The sequence below is a fragment of the Microcebus murinus genome, chromosome 15 (assembly GCF_040939455.1).
Source record: "Microcebus murinus isolate Inina chromosome 15, M.murinus_Inina_mat1.0, whole genome shotgun sequence".
Lineage (NCBI taxonomy): Eukaryota > Metazoa > Chordata > Mammalia > Primates > Cheirogaleidae > Microcebus > Microcebus murinus.
The window spans coordinates 78,973,625-78,979,751 of record NC_134118.1 but is presented as its reverse complement, the minus strand read 5'-3'; positions in this window follow the sequence as shown (position 1 = coordinate 78,979,751).

Below are 6,127 nucleotides of genomic sequence, written 5' to 3'. Positions count from 1 at the left end.
ATGTCCACAGACCCACGGCAGACGGGCAAGCAAGGCGCAGTGTGGATCTGTCTGTGTCCACTCACCCATGGGAGACGGGCAGGCAGGGTGCAGTGTGGATCTGGCTGTGTCCACTCACCCACGGGAGACGGGCAGGCAGGGCGCAGTGCGGATCTGGCTGTGTCCACTCAGCCAAAGGAGACGGATATAGAGAATGCTGTGTGGATCTGGCTATGTCCACTCACCCACGGGAGATAGCCAGGCAAGGCACAGTGTGGATCTGGCTGTGTCCACTCACCCAAAGGAGACGGATATAGAGAATGCTGTGTGGATCTGGCTATGTCCACTCACCCACGGGAGATATCCAGGCAAGGCACAGTGTGGATCTGGCTGTGTCCACTCACCCAAAGGAGACGGATATAGAGAATGCTGTGTGGATCTGGCTATGTCCACTGACCCGCGGCAAACGGGCAGGCAGCGCGCTGTGCGGATCTGGCTGTGTCCACTCACCCACGGCACACGGTCAGTCAGGGTGCAGTGCGGATTTGGCTGTGACCACTCACCCACGGGAGATGGGCAGGCAAGGTGCAGTGCGGTACTGGATGTGTCCACTCACCCACGGGAGACGGGCTGGCAAGGCGCAGTGCGGATCTGGCTGTGTCCACTCACCCACGGCAGACTGGCAGGCAGGGCGCAGTGCGGATCTGGCTGTGTCCACTCACCCACGGCAGACGGGCAGTCAGGGCGCAGTTTGGATCTGGCTGTGTCCACTCACCCACGGGCGAAGGGCAGGCAAGGCGCAGTGTGGATCTTTCTGTGTCCACTCACCCATGGGAGACGGGCAAAGAGGGTGCTGTGTGGATCTGGCTATGTCCACTGACCCACGGCAGACGGGCAGGCAGGGCGCAGTGTGGATCTGGCTGTGTCCACTCACCCACGGCAGACGGTCAAGCAGGGTGCAGTGCGGATCTGGCTGTGTCCACTCACACACGGCAAACGGGCAGGAAGGGCGCAGTGCGGATCTGGCTGTGTCCACTCACCCACGGGAGACCGGCAGGCAAGGCGCAGTGCGGATCTGGCTGTGTCCACTCACCCACGGGAGACGGGCAGGCAGGGTGCACTGTGGATCTGGCTGTGTCCACTCACCCACGGGAGACGGGTAGGCAAGGCGCAGTGTGGATATGGCTGTGTCCACTCACCACGGGAGACGGGGAGAGAGTGTGCTGTGTTGATCTGGCTATGTCCACTGACCCACGGCAGACGGGCAGGCAGGGCGCAGTGCGGATCTGGCTGTGTCCACTCACCCACGGCAGACGGTCATGCAGGGCGCAGTGCGGATCTGGCTGTGTCCACTCACCGATGGGAGACGTGCAGAGAGGGTGCTGTGTGTATCTGGCTGTGTCCACTCACCCTCGGGAGACGGGCAGAGAGTGTGCTGTGTGGATCTGGCTATGTCCACAGACCCACGGCAGACGGGCAGGCAGGGCGCAGTGCGGATCTGGCTGTGTCCACTCACCAACGGCACACGGGCAGGCAGGGCTCAGTGCGGATCTGGCTGTGTCCACTCACCCACCGCAGACGGGCTGGCAGGGAGCATTGTGGATCTGGCTGTGTCCACTCACCCACGGCAGACGGGCAGGCAGGGCGCAGTGCGGATCTGGCTGTGTCCACTCACCCACGGCATACGGGCAGGAAGGGTGCAGTGCGGATCTGTCTGTGTCCACTCACCCACAAGAGACGGGCAGTGAGGGCTCAGTGTTGATCTGGCTGTATCCACTCACTCACGGGAGACGAGCAGTGAGAGCTCAGTGTGGATCTGGCTGTGTCCGCTCACCCATGGCAGACGGGCAGAGAGGGTGCTGTGTGGATCTGGCCATATCCACTTACCCACGTCAGACGGGCAGGCATGGCGCAGTGCGGATCTGGCTGTGTCCACTCACCCATGGGAGACGGGCAGAGAGAGTGCTGTGTGGATCTGGCTATGTTACTGACCCACGGCAGACGGGCAGGCAAGGCGCAGTGCGGATCTGGCTGTGTCCACTCACCCACGGCAGACGGTCAGGCAGGGCGCAGTGCGGATCTGGCTGTGTCCACTCACCCACGGGCAACGCGTAGGCAAGGCGAAGTGTGGATCTGGCTGTGTACACTCACCCACGGGAGACGGGCAGAGAGGGTTCTGTGTGGATCTGGCTATGTCCACTGACCCACAGCAGACGGGCAGGCAGGGCGCAGTGCGGATCTGGCTGTGTCCACTCACCCACGGCAGACCGGCAGGCAGGGCGCAGTGCGGATCTGGCTGTGTCCACTTGGGTATCTGGCTGTGTCCACTCACCAACGGGAGACGGGCAGGCAAGGCGCAGTGTGGATCTGGCTGTGTCCACCAACCCACTGGAGACGGGCAGAGAGGGTGCTGTGTGCATCTGGCTATGTCCACTGAACCACGGCAGACGGGCAGGCAGGGCGCAGTACGGATCTGGCTGTGTCCACTAACCCACGGCAGATGGTCAGGCAGGGCGCAGTGCGGATCTGGATGTGTCCACTCACCCACGGGAGACGGGCAGGCAAGGCGCAGTGCGGATCTGGCAGTGTCCACTCACCCACGGCAGACGGGCAGGCAGGGCGCAGTGCGGATCTGGCTGTGTCCCCTCACCCACGGGAGACAGGCAGAGAGGGTGTTGTGTGGATCTGGCTATGTCCACTGACTCACGGCAGACGGGCAGGCAGGGCGCAGTGCGGATCTGGCTGTGTCCACTCACCCACGGCAGACGGGCAGGCAGGGCCTGTGCGCATCTGGCTGTGTCCACTACCCACGGGAGATGGGCAGGCAGGGCGCAGTGCGGATCTGGCTGTGTAAACTCACCCATGGGAGACGGGCAGGAAAGGCACAGTGTGGATCTGGCTGTGTCCACTCACCCACGGGAGATGGGCAGAGAGGGTGCTGTGTGGATCTGGCTGTGTCCACTGACCCACGGCAGACGGGCAGGCAGGGTGCAGTGCGGATCTGGCTGTGTTCACTCACCAAAGGGAGACGGGCAGTGAGGGCACAGTGTGGGTCTGGCTGTGTCCACTCACCCACGGGAGACGGCAGAGAGGGTGCTGTGTGGATCTGGCTATGTCCACAGACCCACGGCAGACAGGCAAGCAGGGCGCAGTGCGGATCCGGCTGTGCCACTCAGCCACGGCAGACGGGCAGGTAGGGCGCATTGCGGATCTGGCTGTGTCTACTCACCCACGGGAGACGGGCAAGCAAGGCGCAGTGTGGATCTGTCTGTGTCCACTCACCCATAGGAGACGGGCAGGCAGGGTGCAGTGTGGATCTGGCTGTGTCCACTCACCCACGGGAGACGGGCAGGCAGGGCGCAGTGCGGATCTGGCTGTGTCCACTCACCCAAAGGAGACGGATATAGAGAATGCTGTGTGGATCTGGCTATGTCCACTCACCCACGGGAGATAGCCAGGCAAGGCACAGTGTGAATCTGGCTGTGTCCACTCACCCAAAGGAGACGGATATAGAGAATGCTGTGTGGATCTGGCTATGTCCACTCACCCACGGCAAACGGGCAGGCAGGGCGCAGTGCGGATCTGGCTGTGTCCACTCACCCACGGGAGACGGGCAGGGAGGGCGCAGTGCGGATCTTTCTTTTTCCACTCACCCACGGGAGACGGGCAGGCAGGGCGCAGTGCAGATCTGGCTGTGTCCACTCACTCACGGGAGACGGGCAGTGAGGGCTCAATGTGGATCTGGCTGTGTCCACTCATCCACGGGTGAGGGGCAAGCAGGGAACTGTTTGGATTTGGCTGTGTCCACATTCCCACGGGAGACCGGCAGTGAGTGCGCAGTGTGGATCTGGCTATGTCCACTCACCCACGGGAGATGGCCAGGCAAGGCACAGTGTGGATCTGGCTGTGTCCACTCACCCACAAGAGACGGGCAGTGAGGGCTCAGTGTGGATCTGGCTGTATCCACTCACTCACGGGAGACGAGCAGTGAGAGCTCAGTGTGGATCTGGCTGTGTCCGCTCACCCATGGCAGACGGGCAGAGAGGGTGCTGTGTGGATCTGGCCATATCCACTGACCCACGTCAGACGGGCAGGCATGGCGCAGTGCGGATCTGGCTGTGTCCACTCACCCATGGGAGACGGGCAGAGAGAGTGCTATGTGGATCTGGCTATGTTACTGACCCACGGTAGACGGGCAGGCAAGGCGCAGTGCGGATCTGGCTGTGTCCACTCACCCACGAGAGACAGGCAGGCAGGGCGCAGTGCGGATCTGACTGTGTCCACTCACCCATGGGAGACGGGCAGGCTGGGTGCAGTGCGGATCTGGCTATGTCCACTGACCCACGGCAGACGTGCAGGCAGGGCGAAGTGTGGATCTGGCTGTGTCCACTCACCCACGGGAGATGACAGAGAGGGTGCTGTGTGGATCTGGCTATGTCCACTGACCCACGGCAGACGGGCAGGCAGGGCGCAGTGCGGATCTGGCTGTGTCCACTCACCCACGGCAGACGGGCAGGCAGGGCGCAGTGCGGATCTGCCTGTGTCCACTCACACACGGGAGAAGGGCAGGCAGGGCGCAGTGCGGATCTGGCTGTGTCCACTCACCCACGGGAGGCGGGCATGCAAGGCGCAGTATGGATCTGGCTGTGTCCACTCACCCACGGGAGACGGGCAGAGAGGGTGCTGTGTGGATCTGGCTGTGTCCTCTGACCCACGGCAGACGGGCAGGCAGGGCGCAGTGCGGATCTGGATTGTCCAATCACTCACAGCAGACAGGCAGGCAGGGCGCAGTGCGGATCTGACTGTGTCCACTCACCCACGGGAGACGGGCAGGCAGGGCGCAGTGCGGATCTGGCTGTGTCCACTCACCCACGGGAGACGGGCAGGCAAGGCGCAGTGTAGATCTGGCTGTGTCCACTCACCAACGGGAGATGGGCAGAGAGGGTGCTGTGTGGATCTGGCTATGTCCACTGACCCACGGCAGACGGGCAGGCAGGGCGCAGTACGGATCTGGCTATGTCCACTGACCCACGGCAGACGGGCAGGCAGGGCGCAGTGCGGATCTGGCTGTGTCCACTCACCCACGGCAGACGGGTAGGCAAGGCGCAGTGTGGATCTGGCTGTGTCCACTCACCCACGGGAGACGGGCAGAGAGGGTGCTGTGTGGATCTGGCTATTTCCACTGACCCACGGCAGACGGGTAGGCAGGGCGCAGTACGGATCTGGCTATGTCCACTGACCCACGGCAGATGGTCATGCAGGGCGCAGTGCGGATCTGGATGTGTCCACTCACCCACGGGAGACGGGCAGGCAAGGTGCAGTGTGGATCTGGCAGTGTCCACTCACCCACGGCAGACGGGCAGGCAGGGCGCAGTGCGGATCTGGCTGTGTCCCCTCACCCACGGGAGACAGGCAGAGAGGGTGTTGTGTGGATCTGGCTATGTCCACTGACTCACGGCAGACGGGCAGGCAGGGCGCAGTGCGGATCTGGCTGTCCCACTGACCCACGGCAGACGGGCAGGCAGGGCCTGTGCGCATCTGGCTGTGTCCACTACCCACGGGAGATGGGCAGGCAGGGCGCAGTGCGGATCTGGCTGTGTAAACTCACCCACGGGAGACGGGCAGGAAAGGCACAGTGTGGATCTGGCTGTGTCCACTCACCCACGGGAGACGGGCAGAGAGGGTGCTGTGTGGATCTGGCTGTGTCCACTGACCCACGGCAGACGGGCAGGCAGGGCGCAGTGCGGATCTGGCTGTGTCCACTCACCCACGGCAGACGGGCAGGCAGGGCCTGTGCGCATCTGGCTGTGTCCACTACCCACGGGAGATGGGCAGGCAGGGCGCAGTGCGGATCTGGCTGTGTAAACTCACCCACGGGAGACGGGCAGGAAAGGCACAGTGTGGATCTGGCTGTGTCCACTCACCCACGGGAGACGGGCAGAGAGGGTGCTGTGTGGATCTGGCTATGTCCACTGACCCACGGCAGACGGGTAGGCAGGGCGCAGTGCGGATCTGGCTGTGTCCACTGACCCAAGGCAGACGGGCGGGAAGGGCGCAGTGCGGATCTGGCTGTGTCCACTCACCCACGGCAGACGGCCAGGCAAGGCGCAGTGTGGATCTGGCTGTGTCCACTCACCCACAGGAGACG